Source organism: Ptychodera flava, chromosome 5 (genome assembly GCF_041260155.1).
Source record: "Ptychodera flava strain L36383 chromosome 5, AS_Pfla_20210202, whole genome shotgun sequence".
NCBI lineage: Eukaryota > Metazoa > Hemichordata > Enteropneusta > Ptychoderidae > Ptychodera > Ptychodera flava.
In genome coordinates this window covers 4,202,096-4,222,583 of record NC_091932.1, presented here as the reverse complement: position 1 = coordinate 4,222,583, position 20,488 = coordinate 4,202,096, and the positions used below count along the sequence as shown (strand labels likewise).

General features: G+C 36.1%; 1 protein-coding gene across 2 annotated transcripts in view; it reads left to right on the top strand.

The window, feature by feature from the left end:
- The first annotated feature begins 304 nt into the window (after nucleotides 1–304).
- LOC139132787 (uncharacterized) overlaps nucleotides 305–20,488 on the top strand; it is a 120,360-nt gene continuing 100,176 nt past the window's right edge. For both annotated transcript variants that reach the window (XM_070699043.1, XM_070699042.1), the window contains exon 1: nucleotides 305–473. The gene's annotated coding sequence lies outside the window, so the exon portion shown is untranslated. The remainder of the gene's footprint in view (nucleotides 474–20,488) is intronic.

Below are 20,488 nucleotides of genomic sequence, written 5' to 3'. Positions count from 1 at the left end.
AAATATTAATTGTTTGCATATTGAGGGAAGAACAATGATGTCATTTGCAACAGCCTTATCAAACAATCTAGTATCTCTTTTGTCTTTTTTTGTAACACTAGTAATATGCATCCTAATTGATACCTTTAAAGATGTGATATTTCTCAAATTAAAAGGTACTTTTACAGCTGCCTTATATCACAAAAACGCTTTCCACATGATTTTTTGTCCTTTTTCAAGGTACGGGTGAGAGTTTTTACCTGAATGCAAGTGTACAGATCAGGTATGATGGGAGTGACACCCCCTGGGTATGCTGTACTACCTTGCCAGTAGCTGTATGCTAGGATGTACATACAAACTGGCTGTCCTTGTCACGTTTTAGTCATTTTGATAGAAACTCAATAATGTATAACACCACTTTGATGGGTCTTTTGATCTGAAATGCTATCAAGATAACATCGTGTTTTCTGGCAGCTGAAGGAACAAAGTGTGAGGTATGTGTCACTATTGAGCTTACAGTTTTAATAAGCTATGTGCTTTTAATCGGTGTCTGCAGAGAATACTGTTAGGTTTGATGACAGCTCCGCTGTTGATGAGATTTTGTGTTTCAATCAGAAACCACGGAAACCTGCCGTTCAACTCTTTATCTGTATCTTTCATCGCCCTTTAACTATCAAGAAAATCCACAGCGGTAAAGCAAAGCATTTCTATAACATTAAATTCACCACTGTTATCTGCATACAAGACACTTTTGACAATTTTTTATTTTGAATGGTTCAGAGATTTTTGATCTGTAGAAGTGTATTTTTTAAACAATTCAATACTTGTATCACAAAGTGAGCACTACTTTTCAAAATTTCAATACAAAGTTCTGATTTTATTGTTTTGTAAAATACTTTAATGTTGTGAACTTACAAATACAGGTGTTGAACTCAGTAATTATAGTGTGTGGAAATCATCATGGTATGATAATGTAATGAAACGGTAATGGTAATGAAAAGTAAATTCTTGTTTGCAGTGGCTTGCTGACTGGTAGAGACAGGTAAATTTTGGTGAAGAATATTTTAATACAGCCTTTTCCATCAGTATACACTGTACTGGATACATATATTTTTATTATGAGGTATAACCTCGTTGATCTTGTGAAAGTTATGTTTTTGGTATCACACTTAGATCAACTTATATTGAAATTTTGTACGAGCTTTTGAAGCCAAAAATCTCCTTCAGCAGATATATCAGTGGAATGGGCAAAGAAGCGTTTGGTTGCAAAGATATACTGTGATGAATTGAACAAATGTCAATTCCACTGATGTATCTGATGATGGAGATTTGTGTGTTTGAAGGCTCAAGCCAAATTCCAATGCTGATCTCAGTGTGATACAAGAACCTCAACTTTCTTTTTAAATATATTTTGTTCTCAGCTGGGCTTAATTTTTTTGGAGACAAAATTGTTCTTGACTCTGTCAGTTGAATTCCCTTTTTCAACAGTTGCCTTCAAATAGGGTTCTTTCCTACAATGCTGCAGAAAATTCACTCTATCTCGGATCACTTGTCCTGCATGGATTTCATATAGATTTCTCCCATGGAACAATACCTAAGGCTATCTCAGTATTCATATGTCTATCATAGTAGATTCCGTGGAATTCATGGATTCCATGGTAATTTCCGTGACTATGCTAATTGCATTGATACCATAGTGATTCCCCATTGATACCTTAGGTATTCCTGCAGATACAATATTTAATCCCTATGGATATAATTTATATTCCTCATTGATACTGTAGTTATACTTCAAGGAAAACTTTTGGTATTCCCGTTTATATCACACTGTTATACCCCAGAATACCATAAGTAGGCCCCTCACAAACCATTGGTGTTACCATGGTGTGACTCTAAGGATACCATAGTTACTGCCTATGTAAACCATTTACTAATTCCTGACTGGCGGTCACTTGATCTACTTATCATATATTTGGACAGGGGAGTGTCGATCTCCATATGTTTTTTGTCCTTTTCACATTGCTAAATTCCTGCTGTATTGTTTATGTGAAGTTTGTATATTTCTTATAGTATGACTGTTTTTGATTCCCTGGAAATCATTGCATAGAAAGCACAAAGGGCTAGCAGAGGGAAAGATGGAATTTGAGTGAAATTTGGCAGAGACAATCTCACTTATTACTAGTATGCATGTTTTGTCAACAATACCTTGCAAAGAATAGTACCAATACTCTCTGTTTGAATGTGTAAATGAGGGTTGTGACAATCATGTGACCAGGCAGTGGCCATAGAATTTCATCAAAACTGTGCATGTGTATCAAAGGACAGTAGCAGACAGTGGAAATATAATTGCTGACCGCTCAAACATTGCAGCTATAGACAGTGGTCTTCAAACAGTCAGTTGTAAAAAGTAGTCAGAAAATAATAGATAGTGGCCTGGTACTTTCAGTTTACGTAAAACCATGGTTGCACCACAAAGGTCTGTGATGAAACAGCCTAAAGTAGAAGAAAGGAAAGTACTTGGTACTGTACCATGGATTATGAACGTGACAAAAAGGTGCTGCAAAGGATATATTCATGACTAAGTTCTTAGCTTTGTATGCCATGTTTGAAATTTCAAACGGGTACAATATTTGTGAACACCTTCAAAGCATTATTCAACAGTATGGCTTGTTACCCTGGATATGAACACAGTGCTTATCAATTTTTCTAGAGCAGAACTCTCATGACAAACACTTTTTTAGAGGGTCTCACAGCCTCCCTAGCACACTTATGTTATTGTTTTGCTGACGGTACTGGGGTAAGTTTTGGATTGTGTCAAGGGGTTCACATGCTCTTTGTCCAAAAGCTATTCCATCCTATACATTTTCATCCCAAAGTCACCTTGTCCCAAAAGCACTGAGTTCTGAATCATTTTTGTACCAAGCACTTGCCATTTCGGATCCCCACTCATTGACATGAATGATACGTGCAATGAAATATAACTAGTAAAAATGCAATAGTGCAAGTAAACTGTAATGCAGACAGAACCATATGCGTAATAAGGAAGTACATTTATTTCAAATACACTCAGAAAGAGGCTCTTTTTGTCAGATTCTCAACATGACAGTGTTTCATAAGAGCATGGCAGATTCTCAAGTTCTGTCACACATATGATGGCACCATGCAGTCTTCATCAGCCATACAGCATGTCAAATATTGAAACTGATACAGTAATTAATATTAGATTGGCAGGAGAACCTAATGCAAGAACCAGGGATTAACCCTTTTCCTGCCAGACAGTATTAAGACTATTACTTCCCCACCAGCCAAGTCAGTAAAAAGTGGTATTGAGCCAAAACATGACGTATTATCACCCACTTGGCTTGGTCTGTTATAGCATCTTTAGTCCAAAAAACTCAAGTTTACAGTATTTATGTTTTCAACAGCCTTCAAATGTACAGTATTATGTTACAATACACCATATAGAATATGTTATGTTTCATTAATTTTAACCATCTTGACCTGATGGTGAAATATGGACTTGGCAGGAAAAGGGATTAAAAAGTCTTTCATTTATGTGCTTTGTTCATAAAGGTAAAGACAGGCTGTATTGAAATGTCAATATCAGTTCTGTAGTACGGTACTCTCATATCATTTCCATATTTAGACAATAAAGTTTTTACACAATGATATTCCACATTGCAATTGGTGAGCACTGTATGTAGGTTTACAGTAAGACCTGTTTTCTTCATATTTGCAAATTTTATGTATGTACAGCTTGATATTGAGTTGTACGTGATAAAGGAAGATTGGCTAGTGCTTTCCAACAAATCCCAGCCATCATAAAATGTACTCTTTAGGTTTCAAAGATTGATTGTCTCCTTGATCAGCATGATGAAAGGCAGTTTAGGCGATAGAGCTAGATTATTGAAGTTGTTCAGCAAGGATTCTAAATGCCAAAACGACAAATCCTCACAAAGGCAGAATGTCAAACGATAAAAACAAGAATAACGTTGTTTTACGATGGATAAAAGAGACAACTTCATCTCTACTGGTGTATTGTTAAGAGTTCTTCCATACATTGTGTAATTGATCTTTTAGTTTGTTGCTATGCATGCATAAAAGAGTTTATCGACTCATGTGAGGAGATGTCTCCGTAGCAACAAGGCTAACGATTTTCTAAGGTGTATGTTATTGCATTGATTTTATGGCTGATGTTGTTTTACAATGTTGGAAAATATAGGTAGTGGGTAATAGATATCACTAAAGGGAATTAATCCAGGTTGAAGGTTATTTCTGTACAATACTGATACCCAATCTCTATGCATCTTCTGTTTTTATAGATTATTTGGCTGAGAAGTAAATTTCATTGCAGTTATCATCAGAATGGAAATGTTTTCATTACTTCATGAGAATTACATCAGCTGTTCCAAATACGTGAGATTTCAAGCATTGCCGTAATACTTTTAACTGTAATTTGATATCAAGCATTTCATAATTCTATGCTATGCTTGGTGAGATATTGATAACAAATCTACTGGGATTATCCTCTGCATACATTTACAATTTTCTTTGGAGTGCAGAGTTTATTTTGGGAGAAAAATCTGCCATTTTATGATGTGCAAGTTGTTCCACTTTAACCAGTGTTTTTGTTAAGGCTGGTACCCAGTTGTTACCACAGGCGTACGGAATGTTTCCTAGATCGTCGTCGGGATGGGAAGTGACTGACACTGTACTGTGAGGCCGAAGGCAAACCTCGGTACTGTATAAGAATACGGAATGTTTCCTAGATCGTCGTCGGATGGAAGTGACTGACACTGTACTGTGAGGCCGAAGGCCAAACCTCGGTACTGTATAAGAATACGGAATGTTTCCTAGATCGTCGTCGGATGGGAAGTGACTGACACTGTACTGTGAGGCCGAAGGCCGAACCTCGATACTGTATAAGAATACAAGGTATGTCACGGAAAAATTGACCGGTGGCCCGAAACAAACGAAATAAAGCATCTACCTCAAAAAAATTACATCGAGCGGTCGGAAATACCTTCAAACTTTCAAATCTTTACTCTGGTTACAGAATTGTTTCAAATCTGCGAGTTATGGGCGATAATTGACTGTCCGGCGAATACTCGCACTTGCATTGCCACTCCGCCATTTTGAATAGCTGTTTTACTCCCAAAAGCCTTTGCGAGTGGACGAGTGATCCCGTGAAGAGTTTGTTTACAAATGTCAGATGGCGGGATTCACAAGCATAAACTTTCCCATAGTTTGCGTTGATTGCCTTGTTGCCTGATAGCTGAAGTTGTATTCACTGACAGTATGAAATTTACCTTACGGTTGAATTTAGCGGTTGTGGGGTCACGGGGTCACTCGTCCACTCCCAAAGGCTTTCGGGAGTAAAACAGCTATTCAAAATGGCGGAGTGGCAATGCAAGTGCGAGTATTCGCCGGACAGTCAATTATCGCCCATAACTGGCAGATTTGAAACAATTCTGTAACCAGAGTAAAGATTTGAAAGTTTGAAGGTATTTCCGACCGCTCGATGTAATTTTTTTGAGGTAGATGCTTTATTTCGTTTGTTTCGGGCCACCGGTCGCTTTTTCCGTGACATACCTTGTATTCTTATACAGTACCGAGGTTTGGCCTTCGGCCTCACAGTACAGTGTCAGTCACTTCCCATCCGACGACGATCTAGGAAACATTCCGTACGCCTGTGGTTGTTACCAGGGTTCACCAGTCATTTTACCAGGGTTCCCCTTGGTATATCAATGCAATCAGATCAGGGAACAGTAGAAATGTTACCGGGGTTCCCAAATCATTTACCAATGTTCCCCAACCTTAGCAAAATCACTGTAAAACCATTAATCTTTAAGGGATTTAATAATGAGAAACAAATCACTTTTTTAACTGGAAAGTCATCGAAAGTCTCAAGACAATATAATGCCTATTACCAAAAATTCCATGTATATATACTGCTGGGAGAAATGATTGTTACGTGTATGACAGTTTCCACTGTCATCGTCGAGATAGCTAATACTGCAGTGTTACTACAGTATAATGTTATGTTAGTCTTTGTGCTGTAAAAGAAGTACAACATATCAAAAATTGCATTGTCCAATTCTGTATCAAAGGAAGTTTCATTTATTATGTTGTGGCCCTAGGAACTACATACTACCCTGGTAAGTTCAAAGTAGGGTTTTTGAAACTTAGAGACAACATGAACAAGGAAGTTAATATTATCAGGTCTGTGTGTTACTGCCAAGTGAAATTGTGAAATAATTTGAGATAAAGAATTCGAATGGACTTTTCAAAGCTGTTAAGACTGCACTACTATTGTTGTACATTGAAAACTAACAGTTCAAAATTTATTGTCATATCCTAGCATTGTTCCAAGATCCAGAATTGATTTTTAATTTCAGAAACGAAAAATAGAAAATAAAGATATTGCTAGAATGTAAGGCAGTGGTACCCAATAACTTGTTACATTTGTCTTCAAAGAAAACAAGGTCAAAGAAAAGATTGAAGGAAAAGCTTATCTGGACAGTAAGGTCAAAGGTCACAAAATATGAGGCATTGACGAATTTTAAAGCTTACATGGCACAGTACAAAAGCTGCGGTTACACATGTATTTTTTTAAACCCGAGGGTATCCGATTAGTCGCTCTGTAAATATTCCATATCAGCGATCTAAACGATCTCACGATCTCACATTTACACGTCAATCACTAGTGTATAAATTTAGTTCGGGCCAATTAAGCAGTATTCAATGGCTCAGAGAACAATTGCTAGTGGTGAACACAAACATAGGACAGCTGCTGTCTATGCTCTTTTTTGTTTTCAATCAATCAACCGATCGGGATGCCTTTGGCGAAGACATTTACAAGAAGAAGATAATTTTGATGGATAGAGAATCATGTCACCCGACAGCAACCTTTAATGATTTCATCAAGGCAAAATCCTCAGATATGCTCGCACTGAATTGTAACAACACTGATGACTTTATTAAAAAAGTAACATTCTTCACAAGTAAACTACTCGACAGAGAATACAATAACAACGAAATCACTAAAATAACAGCGGAAATAGACCACAGTATTCGAAATACACTAACAAACTGCACAGTGACAAGAAATGAAACAACAGACAAACTTATTTTAAGCACAATATGCAGCCCATGTGTTAAAACAAAAGGAAATATTTTGAAACACTGGGCAGAGCTGGATAAAGACACAAAAAGACACTGAGGAATCTATTCCCAGAATCACCAATCATTGCTTACAAGAGAAACAAAAATTTAAAAGACACACAAGTCAAAACAAAATTTACAGAAGTAAATACACAAAAAACAAACCGACTTGATCCCCAAACGGATCTACAACATGATCCAAACATTGATATACTTGCGTCGGTACTTGAAGAACAAGAACACTGAATTCACTTATAAATTGCACAAACACAAACTTAGGAAAGAATTTACTCTGCGACTGATGAGAAACCACACTTGGGTTTCGAAACGCAAGCAACAAAGGTGCATTCTATCAACTCTTGTAACACTATTGGTCCGGCTGCGACTGTCCATAAGCTTTCTCCACACAAACCAAGCACTATCATACACATTATACATGTAAGTCCCTACACATACCTGTATCATAAATGAAACAAACAATACTGTAACACAAACCATTGCATAGTAATGTGGGAATCCTATTTCACACGTATCCGAAAAGAAACAAACACCAATGCAACACAACCTTTTGGATAGTAAGGTGGGATTTAGCCTCTTTCATATTTTTATGTGAGGCAGAAGACAGGATATAGTTCGGCTTTTAGTTCGGCGTTCTGGTCACATGGTAAAGAGGCCATTGTTTTGTATGGAGCACCGAACCTGAACCAGCCCTCCGACACCGAATTAATTTAGTTCTTTGTTAGTTCGGTGTTGTCTAGTCACATGTCCAACTGACACAGGTTTAACTTTAATCGAGTGTCAGCTCCGGAGTAAACACGCACGTGTAAACCCCCTAAAAGTGTACAGCTTCTTTATAGCTGTTGTGTCCACAAACCGGGGGAGTTTATGTCTTACTGTAAGGTTGATAGTCCATGTAGCCGACAATGAGATGCTAATGATATGCATAGTGTACAAGTTTAAGGTCTCCTCGACTAACTTTCAGCTGGTTGCTCACTTTCTACTATTTTTATAGGTATTTTATACAAAGACACAGACTTATTCTACCTGCAACTTAAAACTGATAGTGATTTTGTAGCTCATTCTTTACTATTTTTCATAGTATTTGATAGCCGGTATCAGACATTTCGTGTTGGTGTACGTGTCGGCTACATATATGATCTGCCTACCCCAGGGCTGCTGTAAGCTTATATTCACAATAAACCTCAACCAAAGTGATTACATGTAGTTTGGGCATTGGATACATGGGTGACATAAATCATGCATTATCTCCACCTACATGCTCAATGTTCTTGGTTTCCCATTTCTTCTGTTTTTCATTTCTGAATAAAAAACTGAATTTCAAGTCTTGTATCAAAACCAAAGAAGTGAATTTGAAAGCCATATAAAATTGTAAATGGAAAGTATACAACTGCAATAACCCACTCAAATTACCCTATATTGAATTATTTCATTCAAAATTATTTCAAAATGTCCAACTTAGCTGTGTTTCAGTACCTGGGATTGAAAGTTTCCTTTTCAGTCTGTTGATATTGATCAGAGCTTTATTTCCAAGAATTTTGAAAGATAAAATCATGTTTTTTGTTTGATGTTAACTATTTGTTATCAAAACCCAAACTATGAAGATTTTGACATTGTATCAACATTGTCACTAGCAGAAGTTTATCAAATAGATGATTTTCCATTATCAATTTATGATGATATCTTCATATTTGAATAAGTAATATTATCTATCAATCGATTGAATCAAGATAGAATCAGGTAATTTTCATGGTTTTAATATTTAATGTGAAATATCATTTCGTAAATATCATTCAGGACAGGGATCTTTGATGGTGTCGTCTACTTCAATGTTCGAAGCAGTGGTAGCAAATTAACCCTTTGAGTGCTGAAATTTTTCCCACCAAAATTTTTGTGTAATATTTTACCATTTTTTGTGATTTTTCCTGTAATTCTTTTGATGATTTTGGACCATATGTGCAGCACTTCTCCAGGCTACAGTTTTTTATCAAAATTTTGGGAAAAATCTGAAAAAATTTCATTTGGACCTGAAAAAAATTGTCCCTTTTTTTAATAAATGTGAACAAAATTGACTTTGGCACTCAAAAGGTTAATATTTAAAACCAATAATCATGTGACATTTCTCTGGTGCCTAGTCTGTCACCATCTCTGTAATCACATTTCACTAATCTAAATTCCAAAATTCTTAAGTACAAGCTATTTCTTTGGTTTAACCGTCGGGCAATCCACTAATAAATGTAGAAACTAAGTGTTTTGCTCTTAATACTGCATATGCTACATGTACACTGGACACAGGGCAAGTAGATGTTATGCAAATCTAAATGAGCAAAATAAGCACAAGGGACTATTTGATAATCAAACAACCACTAACGTTTCAATAACGTCAAAGTGCAGGTGTCAGCAAATGACTTTTATAAAGAAGTTCTATTTCATCAGCATTAATTGAAATTAACAATGTTTAGAGGCAAGCATTTATTTTAGTACTCGGTGCTATCCGACAAAGTTGTAATCTTTTCCATCATAAATTTATATGAATTATGCATTGAAAATTTGATAGATTGAGGCTATAAACATAATTTCTGATCATGTTTCTTTCAAGACTGTAAGTTGGAGGTAGCTTTTAATGGATTTCTGTAATGACTCATCGTTTTGATCGTTAATGGCCAGAATGGCTGGGAGATGTTGCTTTATCCTATAAACTGTGATTACATGTAGCTTACACTACTTTATACTCCGCAATGTTGATATGTTGTTAACGGCTATCTGGTACAGCCTATAGGTGAAACAGTAGTTCAGAGTTGTTGATGGTCATGACCACTGTACTACAGGGGTGTGATGGAACATTCCATTTAAAGAAAGAAGGGCATTTTTACAATGTTAGTTATATGTGCTTAAAATGGAAGACTTGAACTTTTGCTCAAACTTTCATGAATGAAACTTTCAAGCATTTTCCTACCAAATCAACAATAAAAATCGGGGGTCACTTTGCAAAAGTTGGAGAAACAAATTACCTGTTTACATTTACTGAGATTTGGAAGTAAAAAAGTGGCCATCCCTATGTTAACTCTTTAGGGAAAAATACAATTTTTCATAAAACTAAGAATTTATTTCATTTTAATCAGATTAAGGCAATAATATGAATGCCATGAGCTAAGAAAATGTGTAAATCCTCTGAAATGAAAACCTCAATACTGTTTGACATTTGCACATTCCGTATATTCCCAGCCCTGACTCACGTTGTTCAAATAAGCTTAAAAATTACATATTATGTTAAGTTACAGAGCAAATTTCCTCACAATTTGCCAAAACATCATCTATGGAAATGGTTGTTCCAAAGCTTTCATATTTGGTTTGTAGGTTCAGAAGAATAACCTCATAATGTTCAAATGAATTTGCTAATTCTTTTGGTGATTTTCCATGTGTTTTGTAAAAGCATCTTTTCTGAAACCATAGACCAATAGTTTTCAAATTTGGTTTAGATGCTTTATGATACATGATAATCCTTCCAATTTGATTAATGGAATTTGTATGTATGTAAATTAGGCAAAAAGGGGGAGAGGCAATACTTCATATTTCACAGTTACTGTAATGTTTGAATCAATTTTTGGTTTTCTTGCTGTTAGCCATTATAGTCCTGTTGCTATAGCAACAGTGCTTTGTTGCAATATATTATACACAAATAGGTGGTATTTCTGTCATTTGAGCATATGTTAATCAAAGCGTGGTCCTCATTCTACAAAAGGCTTTCAGAAACTGATCATATTTCATCATCTAGAACAAACAATGATTGATTCGCTGCGTATCGTGCAGTTCATACTGAAATTGCACCATCAATTCTCAGATGCTTGGTTTTTGTCATGCCAAAGGATTTTAATCATTTTGATGGCAACATTGATGAAAGTGTAGTTTGGTTCAAAAGAAAAGAGAACTAGGAGTGTTAGAATTTGCTGTCCATAAATTTCAACTGCTGGATAATACTGATGTTGCATAATTCAAAACACATATTAAATCCAAGTTATATTTCATTGAATAGTGCAAATCTCCTCTTCGTGAAAGACACAATTTCGCACAAGTCCAGTCATTCAGTATTGGATGTCATTTCATGTGATACACAGAAAAGCTAGAAACATTGTTTTGTAACTGTTACATGCATGCAATCCAACTACCTGTGTCCAATATAAGGCAATGAAGTTAGTGATTTCAATAATTGTTTTTTACATGATTTTATTTGCCGTAATAGCATTTATTTTCATTATACAACTCTGTTAGATTGCAGAACTTCCATGGACACGTACGGATAAATTGGTGTCTGCTTGTCTGCCAATCCACAATTGATTGTCAAACATGCATGACCTAAGCAATTGTTTCAATCTTGGCACAAACATGACACCCCTAGGCTTTATTAGGTGCCTGTTGATTGTATCATGATACAATCCAATATGGCTGCAAGGTGGTTGTTCTGTTGTAAAGTTTTTCACATTTGAAACCATACCCGAGTCAGTATGATTCAAACTTAAGCTTACATATGCACAATGTCTTTTCACAACATGATCCAATATGGCCACCATGCAGGCAGCCAACTGCATTCTTTTGCATTTGTTTTCATATCTGGAAGCCCTATCTTTCTTTTGCTCAACAGTATGCAGTGTATACCTTCCTCTGATTGAAATAGAACCTCTTTTATTTCAATTTTTCAAATAAGGCTGTTTTAGAAGAGTTTTCAGGGCTTGGTTATGGTTGTCTTGAGGTATTTAAAAGCAAAGTGTTGAAATACAATGGGCCTGAGGGACTTTTTTTGGATATTCATATTTTTACATTACATTTTGCATCTACTGCTGGAGTAGACTCATTTTGAAGCATGATGAGTAAATAAAAGTTTTCACTCCATTACCTTTGTGAAAATCGAAACTTCCATATTTTCCTTGTAGCTTACGAAGGATAAACGGCCATTTTGAATTTCAAATATCTGTAACTTTTTATGTAATTTGTTTCTCTAAATCCAAATTGGTGTGCAGTGAGCCCAAATTTTTATCCATGATTATAAAACAAATGGTGTCAAATTTTCTCGAAGAAAGTTTCAGCAACAGAATTAATTCACTTACTTTCTATTTCAAGGCATGTAATGAGGGAAGCAGTCAAATAAAAAAACTTGAAAGTAAGAGAGAAATGTACCCCATAACATTTTAAATTCAAACATCAAGTAAGTCTTTTGATAATTCACCCAAACAATGATAACCACAAATGAGCTTTATAATTTCTGAACTTTCATACTTAAAGAAGTCTCTTTTTAAGCAGCCCTCTCCGACAGAAATATAAAAATATTGAGATATCAAAAATGAAGAATGTATATATAAAGTTGATGGTGTCAGTAGCAACAATTTCATGTATTTGAAAAACATTGACTGTTTCAGAAGTTCAGCTCTGTCTCAGACACCGCCATTTATGAATTATCGTCTGGTAGAATGACAAGTTTTTTAGAAGGACTGATTACCGGTATATTGACTCTGACAACAATCTCAGAATCAAATTAAGAATTTAATGTCTCATATGACTTCTGACTGTGATAATGAAAAAAGAAAACAGCGTAATCAATAAACATTTAGTTTCTGGAGCTTAACTAGTCCGTAGCTCCTAAAATAAAGTGTGGAAATAAGTGAAACAGGTACATTTTATATCTCTTGACTTTTTATCGAAATATGAAAGTATAATACAAATTTCATCACCATTTGCACTATAAAACAGAAAGCAGTAAGCCCTAGGAACCTGTTAACTGAATTTGAAATCTGTAGGATGTACGTGTTATGAAAGATATGATGTTTTGACTAAAAATTAAAAAAAAAATTGCCCTAAAACCCCCAATTACATGTACAAATTTCATAAGAATTTTCACTAGTCAAAATTAAAATGATTGGGTGCAAATATTTAATATCTAAATTTTGTCATTTTGACATATGATAAGGTCATCCCAAATCAAATCCCAATCACAGAAGGGCATTCTAATATGAATATTCAATGAACAAATGAGGAAGAGAAAACAATTCAGGGGGAAGCCTTCATTTGCAATTTTTGGTTGTTGTTTTGAATCCCAATTGACATATCTTCAGTTGTTTTTAGATGTAAAAATCTCAAAAGTGAGCTACACTGCAAAATGGCATCTTCAGAGAGTGGCAAGTACATGTATGAGATTCTTCTCGTAACATCATTTTGAAGTCAGTCTTTAAAACACGCAAATCATGGTCACCGTGGTTTTGGCGTACAGTTTTAACAATGATGCATGTTCTTTTCCAATGTATTTTTCATGACTTATCTTAAAGCTTTCCGAAATGTTTAAAATCATTTTAAAGTTGAGAAAACAGGCTTTCCAGTGATGTTACAAATACGTGGATGTAATGAAAAGAAAAAAAGCAGTGCATGGCTTTGATCGTAGATATGCATACTGCTTGTGTTTGTGTATTCATGTACATAGTCCTGGACTAATGCAGATATGGGGTAGACTCCTTTTACATTACCGGTACATACAGACTCTTGAAGCCCTCTCCCATACATGTACCTCTCCACCACCAGGACATCAGGCACCAAAGTGTAAGCAGCCCGCTTACGTTCTGCCTATGAGTACAGGGCTGACATGTACCACTGTCTTTTTGGAGTGACTGCATATATACACTGATAATTAGTATGTTGCTTTCTTATTGTAATATTGAAAGCTGACATTTTTGTTACACAACAATTACTTGTCTACCAGTGTAAATTTCCAAATGTTGTTTAGGGGTTTAGTTTTAGCATGGCTAAGCTTTTCATTCCTTTAGTGCTGGCAAATTAAAATTGTAAAATTTAGTCTCAAAGCTTGCAATTTCAAGTTCTGTACCGAATATTTTGTTTGGACATATTTTGTTTGTTAACAGATTGTTCCCAAGTTCAAGGAGACATCAAGGTAGATATTGGGGTGTAGGATTGCTCACGATTACCCTTGGGGGCGCAGTTCCCAATGACGTAATCTACATGATCATTGGTTTATTAAGTCACATGGGTTGTTATGGGATATATTTAAACGTCTCCCACTTCAGAGAGTACACGAAATGATTAGTTGAAGTAATAACGCTATCATTAATGGAAAAGAGTGAAATTCATGAAATATCATTTAATTTTTAATTTTTTTTCTTAATTGTGCCAGCCACATCTTTGAGATTCAAGTCAGTTCTAGATTATGATCCAAACATTATACATACCTGAGCTGGTCACATTTGGTGAAACAATTGTTGAGTTAAAAGCATCACAAAGTGGTGACAGGCAGACAGACATAACACAGAGACTGTGATGACATTAGCACCCCTTTTGTATGCATTCGGTAGATGGGGCTAAAAAATAACAGATAGCAAGAAATGTATAGTGTCCAACTTAGAACACAACTCATATATAACGAAAGAGTTCATTTTAATAAAAGCATGCTTAACAGATAGTGACAGTTTTTAGAGCAACGTCACGGTATCATAACTGAAAATGATCAAACTGCAGTATTGCATTCAGACTACAAATTTCAAACAAGGTTGTAGGTCACATTTTACTTTCTGGTACATTGCTTACACATGTCTTTTAACAAGACTTATATTCATGAGAAATATTCCAAGAAATCCCAGTTGATTCGTTTTGTGCTGAATTCAACGGGGGTAATATGTTTTGGCCTTGGGCTGAGTAATAGCATTGCACTAACCCAATTATCTTCCCCTCAGAGATGTAAAAAGTGAAATGGCATTTAAAATGAGTGCTGCATTTGTATAGGAACTTGCCTAATTGTCAGTAACTATGGCAATAGTCTGACTGCCAAGTGCTGCCATAACAATCAGACGATAATCACGGCAGCATCATGCACACCAATAACACTGTATGTAAAAAATTTCAATTTATGGCACGCAGGTTGCTATAGCAACTGGCAATCTTCTTTGTTGGAAAGATGCAGGACGTGTTACAAGGTGTATATTTCTCATCAAGGTCAGAATCGGATCATACATAAGTTGTGAAATAACCGTATTTTAATATTTACCGTGATTTTTGTATTTTGTAGTTTAGATTATTTTACTTTCCTATTTCTCTACATGTCCTTGAAAGTTTCATTCAATGTGATGACCAGGATGTACCACATACAGGGAAGTGATAATTTTCATGCTGGTGTATTTCATGTATCAGAGATTATCTGTCCTCAATACAGAAACAATCGTGTCTTCATTTGTCATCTTTGGATTTGATTTTATAGCCTCAGTGTTGTAAATAATTAGATGCACAAAGTGAGCACACACTGTGGGTCATTGGGGGGGAGAGAGAGAGAGAGAGAGAGAGAGAGAGAATGTGTTCACTTTCTTTTTTCCTCATGTCTGATAAAATATCACTAACACATGACTCTTGATGTATAATGTGTCCATTTACATCTGACAGATTTCATAGATAATGGTTATCACAAATTATTTCATGCTGTGTTCATTCCAGTCTGGTTTTTACATAATCCCTGTTTTTCCAATTTTTCAACACCCCGAACAGCTAATATGACAGGCATGAACTGCCACAGTTTGACTGACATCATTCAAAGTTGTCTGCGGGATGGTTCACCTGTCATTTATTGATCTGTATAAAATCTGTTGTGATTGACACTGCAGCTTCCACACTGCCATTTGTGCTTGTTAAAATCAAAGAATACCTCATCCTAGGTTTGTTTTAACAATGTTCTTGGTGGACACATTCTGGAATGAATTTACATTCAACATTGGGATCTTTTGTCACAAAGCAATACATTACACAACAAAGGTAAATCTCTAATCAGGACCTTGCTAGATTCATTTTGAGTGAGATTGAAAATACACGTTTTCAGATTTTGGATAAATCCATGTGTAGGTTAACACATTTATCACTTTGGATTGTAAAATGTCAAAGAAGCATCTAAATCCCTTGCATTTGACCGTAGATAGTCTATGATCTGACCTAATTTAAAGCACACCTCTTTTACTTATATCTTCCACCATTTCAGTCCAAATGAAGTGCCAGTATCAATCATGTTAAAAAACAGCACAATCTTTCCGTTACAATCCTCATTCACACATGGAGAGAATGAAGAGTTGTTATTTGAACATTCAATCAGTGCAATTTGAGTCATTGATTCCACGGTTAATTTTTTAGCTCCCATATATGCATATGTATATATGCAAATGAGAGGTATTCTTATAAGGTGGTAAAATGTCGTCTCTATGTATGTATGTATGTATGTCCGTCCACAACAAAAACTCCTAAACCGCAGCACCTACTGTCTTAGTATTTGGTGTACTGATGCACGTAGGGGTGGAGATGTGAATTTGTTCAAATGAACATGTCAGTGCCAAAAATATGCAAATGAGGGGAAAAGGAAAAATCCTGCAAATGCCTAAAACTAAGTAAGCATTGGTCAGATCGGGTTGAAACTTAGTATGCAGATTCCTTTAGGTATTTTTAACTATGTGTGCAAAAATTTGGGTGAAATTTGCATGTTTGTATTTTAGGGTATTTTTTCCCATTTTTAGTCAAAAAATCTTGTTCTCTAACATCGCTCATCTAATTGCTCTGAAAATTAATATTCATGTTCCTCAGGATGACCTCAGTCATACTTGTACAAATTGTGGCGACACAGCTCGCCTTGTGCTCCGTAAGTTTTACTAAAATTTCGTGTTTGTGAGTGAGTTGTAACGCAGATATGTACATCATGTCTTTCATCAAGTTACTGGTTAGTGTTCTGCTCGTCGCATCACTATTTTCATCGCAACTAGTCGTTGCTTTTGAAGATTTTTCAAGTTCACTCAGCGTACGTATTCAATACAGCATGACTGAACTACTTGCTATTCGTGCAGGACTGACCAGATGTACCGATTTATCAAGGTTGGAATTTGTGAATGATGTACCGAAAGAAATGAAACGACGGAAAAGAGGTAAAAGGGGAGGTATGAAATTTAGAAACAAAAAGAGGCAGTATAAACCGTTTATTCCCTCTCTCATCATTGGAAATGTTCAATCTCTAAACAACAAGATGGACGAACTCTCAGCGTGCGTGAAATACCAAAATGTCTATCGCACCTGTAGTGCACTGTGTTTCACAGAAACATGGCTGGATGACGAAATATCTGATGATCACGTCCAGATTGATGGATTTAAGCTGGCTAGAAGTGACCGGACACGGGATTCGGGGAAAAAGAGAGGAGGTGGAGTTTGTGTTTATGTGAATGAAAGATGGTGTCACCCGAACAATGTAACTGTGAAATCGCGGTCGTGTACTCCAACCTTAGAAACTTTAGTTGTCAATCTCAGACCTTACTATCTACCACGCGAATTTTCGCATGTGATAATTACAATGGTTTACATTCCACCAAGTGCTAATGCTAAGGCAGCTGCTGATGAACTGTGTAGCACAATACACGCCATTGACACCGCAGCTCCAGATGCACTTCATATTGTCAACGGTGATTTCAACCATTGCTCGTTGAAGAAAACTAGTACCAGCTACGAACAACATGTGTCGTGCTTTACCCGGAATGACAGAATAATTGACCTTTGCTACTCAAAGGTGCAGGATGCCTATTCGTCTGTACAGCTTCCCCCGCTAGGTAAATCCGACCACAATCTTGTTCATCTCTTGCCTAAATACCGTCCTGTAGTTCAAAGAGAACCGCCGAAAACTATCACAGTGAAGCGTTGGTCTCCAGAATCTATCGATTCATTGAAGGCCTCTCTGGAATGTACAAACTGGAACGTATTTTTAGATTCTTCAACATCCATTGACAACTTAGTAGAGACAGTCGGCGATTACATTAATTTCTGCGTGGACTCTGTCGTACCCAACAAAACAGTAAAGATATTTCCAAACAATAAACCGTGGATCTCGAAAAACGTAAAGTCTTTGGTCAACAGAAAGCGACTACTCCATGCCAGGAAAAATAAAGATGAACTCAAAGTAGTTCAAAAGGGACTGAAAAATGCCATCCGAAAGGAAAAACGAGCGTACAAGGAAAAAATTGAAGAGAACTTTATTGGCAATAATATGAAACGTACTTGGCATGGTCTTACACTTATGAGTGGAAATAACAAAGCGAACAACAGTACCAATCTATGTCCACAGAATAACAATACTTATGCAAGCAAACTCAATTTATTCTATAATAGGTTTGACTGTCATGATTTTCCAGTGAACACATAGAAATACGAAACCACCTTGGGTGCAATGATGATGGTCAGTTCTTCTCGACGAATGAGGAGGAGGTGAACAAATTATTCAATAATGTAAACCCCACAAAAGCATCCGGTCCCGATAGAATATCTCCACGAGTACTTAAAATATGTGCAAATCAACTTGCCAACATATTTTCCATCATCTTCAATGTTTGTTTCAAAAGTAATTCTCTTCCTGAAATATGGAAACGGTCATGTATAATTCCAGTGCCTAAGAAATCGGTTGTTTCAACTATGAATGACCTTCGTCCTGTTGCTCTGACGTCAGCGCTTATGAAAGTTTGCGAGCGCATTGTACTTACCCAACTTAATACTTTTGTTAAAGATTTTATTGATCCATATCAATTTGCGTACAGGCAGAACAGAAGTACTGATGATGCAATTTTATTGGTTCTTCACAATATTTTTTCACACCTTGATCATGCCGGTAAATCTGTTCGTGTTATGTTCTTTGATTTCTCAAGTGCATTCAATACCATTCAGCCACATCTGTTAGTTCAAAAATTACTGAGAATGAAGGTCCCCACAAACATGATCGCCTGGATCTTTAATTATCTAACAAACAGGTCACAATATGTTCGATTAGGAGACATCAAATCAAACATCATTAGTTCTAACACAGGTGCACCCCAAGGTACTGTCCTAGCCCCATTTCTTTTTACCTTGTACACGGCAGACTGTCGTAGTTGCACTGAGACCTGTCCACTTGTCAAGTTTGCAGATGACACAAGTTTGGTAGGCAAAATTAGCCAGGACAATCATTCTCAGTATATTGATGAAATTGATCGCTTTGTACAGTATTGTAAAGAAAATTACCTGCATCTTAATGTAAAGAAGACCAAGGAAATGCACATTGACTTTAGGAGAAATGCGAACCTGACCCCATTTTAATAGACGGGGCCGAGATTGAGAGAACTAGTACATATACATATCTTGGTACAAGACTAGATGACAAACTGAAGTTTTGTGATAACGTGGATTTTATCATAAAGAAAACTAATAGTCGCATGTACTGCCTTCGTAAATTAAGATCATTTGATGTTAATCGAAAACTCCTTTCCATGTTTTACAATGCTTCAGTTTTGAGTATTCTGTCTTTTGGCATTGTCTGCTGGGGTGATGTGATTTCTGTTCATGACAAGGGCAGGTTAGAGAAAATTGTTAAGAAAGCCAGTAGAATTATAAGGGAAAACCAGGCATCCATTCAAGACCTGTATAGCAGACGACTTACTGATAAAGTGAGACAGATATTATCTGACACGACTCATCCCTTGTACAATGACTTTGACAATGAACGTATCGACAGGAGTGGACGACTGAGAATACCACTAACAAATACAAAGCGTTACAAAATGTCTTTTGTTCCAAGAGCAATTTCGGTCTATAATTCAGAATTTTTTCATAGAAACTAAGGACCGCGCACATGACCATTCGCACATCTTTTTAACATGCAGAGATGTATATATGTGCATGCTTTAATGTCTACCTGTCTTTCTTACTGTATGTATTTTTAGTACTATGTCTTTTAAGTAGTTTTCATTTGTGGTGACTTGCTTCTGTTTTATTTTTGTGGCGAGCAATCCAATTTCCCAACGAGGATTAATAAAGATAATAATAATAATAATAACAATAATAATAACAAGGCAGTATTGCTGAAGGCAATGAGTACTTGGGCCGTGATAGAGTAATTTTGAGGACAATATATACTACTATTCAAATATGGTCTTGAATTTCCTCCTGTCAATGAGGCATTTGATTAACTGGTTATTAAACGAAGCAATGGCATGACAACGGCAAACTATGTCTAGCAACTTTTGTGGAGTTTGAGGCAGGGGTTCTTTATTTATAGTGAAAATTGCTTAAACTCCTTAAATATTCAAATTACAGCAAATTTCTTTTGTTCTCGATGGTAGATGTCTAATATTTAGATGGGCATATTTAGATTTCTACCCTATAGTTATCCCTATATACCAAAAATCGGACATCCAGCTCTATTGGCTTGCTCAGAATTAGATATGCGCATAATTAATGAGGTACAATATGTGGTGTCATAAGGTGTCCCATCATACCATTTATGAAGGGTGTAGCACTT